This window comes from Chiloscyllium plagiosum, unplaced genomic scaffold (assembly GCF_037043375.1).
Source record: "Chiloscyllium plagiosum isolate Xiang-an unplaced genomic scaffold, Cpla_swu_hap1 HiC_scaffold_11, whole genome shotgun sequence".
NCBI classification, from domain to species: Eukaryota; Metazoa; Chordata; class Chondrichthyes; order Orectolobiformes; family Hemiscylliidae; genus Chiloscyllium; species Chiloscyllium plagiosum.
In genome coordinates this window covers 30398079-30400843 of record NW_028270149.1, presented here as the reverse complement: position 1 = coordinate 30400843, position 2765 = coordinate 30398079, and positions in this window count along the sequence as shown.

Sequence of the window (2765 nt, the reverse complement as noted above, 5' to 3'; positions counted from 1 at the left end):
AGGGATTAATTGTTTTAAACAGTATAAAGCTCCAGAGTATCAAACCATTCCAAATTGGGGTTCATTGTGAGAATTCAAAGGGGCTTAGCCAAGGAGTGATTTCACCTAGATTCTGACTAATGGGTGAGCAGAATTTCTAGAAAGCTCCCATACCTCTAACCATTATCCTAACTATTATCTGCCCTCGACCTCTTCATTTCCAACTGCTGCAGGGACATTAACCACCTCAACCTCTCTACCCCCCTCTCCCACTCCAACCTCTCACAACGAACAGCCCTCCAGTCCCACTGCTCCAATCCCAACCTCACCATCAAACCAGCAGATAACGGGGGTTCAGAGGTAGTTTGGCGCACTGACCTCTACACCGCTGAAGCCAGACGCCAACTCGAGGACACCTCCTCCTACCGCCCCCTCGACCATGACCCCACCCCCTCATCACCAAACCATCATCTCCCAGACCATACAGAATCTCATCACTTCAGGAGATCTCCCACCCACCACTTCCAACCTCATAGTCCAGGAACCCCACACTGCCCAGTTCTACCTACTTCCCAAGATCTACAAGCCTGAACACCCTGGCCGACCCATTGTCTCAGCATGCTCCTGCCCCATGAACTCATCTCTACCTACCTCGACACTGTCCTATCCTCCCTAGTCCAGGAACTCCCCACATACATTCGAGACACCACCCACACCCTCCACCTCCTCCAAGACTTCCGTTTCCCTGGCCCCCAATGCCTCATCTTCACCATGGATATCCAATCCCTCTACACCTCCATCCGCCATAAGCAGGGCCTCCAAGCCATCCGTTTCTTCCGCTCCCGACGTCCCCAACAGTACCCTTCCACCGACACTCTCATTCGTTTGGCTGAACTGGTCCTCACCCTTAACAATTTCTCCTTCGAATCCTCCCACTTCCTCCAAACCAAAGGGGTAGCCATGGGCACCCCTATGGGCACCAGCTATGCCTGTCTCTTTGTTGGCTACGTAGAACAGTCCATCTTCCGTAGTTACACCAGCACAACTCCCCACCTCTTCCTCCGCTACATTGATGGCTGCATTGGCGCCACCTCATGCTCCCGCGAGGAGGTTGAGCAATTCATCAACTTCACCAACACATTCCACCCTGACCTTAAATTTACTTGGACCATCTCTGACACCGCCCTCCCCTTCCTGGACATCTCTATCTCTATTAATGACAACCGACTTAACACCGACATTTTTTATAAACCCACGAACCTGGATTACACCTCTTCCCACCCCAACTCCTGCAAAAATGCCATCCCATATTCCCAATTCCTTCGCCTCCACTGTATCTGCTCCCAGGAGGACCAGTTCCACCACAGAACACACCACATGGCCTCCTTCTTTAGAGACCATAATTTCCCTTCCCACGTAGTTAAAGATGCCCTTCAACGCATCTCGTCCACATCCCGCCCCTCTGCCCTCAAAGCCAACCCCTCCAACCGTAACAAGGACAGAACCCCCCTGGTGCTCACCTTCCACCCTACCAAACTTTGCATAAACCAAATCACCTGACAACATTTCTGCCACCTCCAAATGGACACCTCCACTAGGAATATATTTCCCTCCCCACCCCTTTCCACTTTCCACAAAGACCATTCTCTCCGTGACTATCTGGTCAGGTCCACGCCCCCCAACAACCCACCCTCCCATCCTGGAACCTTCCCCTGCCACCGCAGGAATTGCAAAACCTGCACCCACACCTCCTCCCTCACCTCCATCCAAGGCCCCAAAGGAACCTTCCACATCCATCAAAGTTTTACCTGCACATCCACCATTATCATTTATTGTATCCATTGCTCCCGATGCGGTCTCCTCTACATTGGGGAGACTGGACACCTCCTAGCAGAGTGCTTTAGGGAACATCTCTGGGACACACGCACCAATCAACCCCACCGCCCTGTGGCCCAACATTTCAACTCCCCCTCCCACTCTGCCGAGGACATGGAGGTCCTGGGCCTCCTTCACTGCCGCTACGTCAGCACCAGATGCCTGGAGGAAGAATGCCTCATCTTCCTCCTCGGAACACTTCAATCCCAGGACATCAATGTGGATTTCACCAGTTTCCTCATTTCCCCTTCGCCCACCTCACCCTAGTTCCAAACTTCCAGCTCAGCTCTGTCTCCATGACCTGTCCTACCTGCCTATCTTCCTTTCCACTTATCCATTCCACCCTCCTCTCTGACCTATCACCTCCATCCCCACCCCCATTCACCCATTGTACTCTTTGCTACCTTCCCCCACCCTCCTCCCTGACCTATCACCTCCATCCCCACCCCCTCTCACCTATTGTACTCTATGCTACTTTCTCCCCACCCCACCCCCCTCTCATTTATCTCTCCACCCTGCAGGCACTCTGCCTCTATTCCTGATGAAGGGTTTTTGCCCGAAACGTCGATTTTCCTGCTCCTCGGATGCTGCCTGACCTGCTGTGCTTTTCCAGCACCACTCTAATCTAGAATCTGGTTTCCAGCATCTGCAGTCCTTGTTTTTACCATTATCCTTTGGCCGAACGGGAATGGGGGCTGGTACAGAGCAGCCCTTCAGACCTGAAAGTGAGTCTTCGTCTTCAAGAAATTGTAACCACTGCTGCCCCTCAGAAAGCTTAGGCCAATTCCAGCCCTGGAACGTGATAAGACAAGTCCCACCCTGAAAGCAATGCAAGGCGGGTTTATATTTAGAAAGGGCTCCGAGCCCTGTCGCTCACTCACTTCCCAACTTCAGTGTGAAGAGTTGGAGTT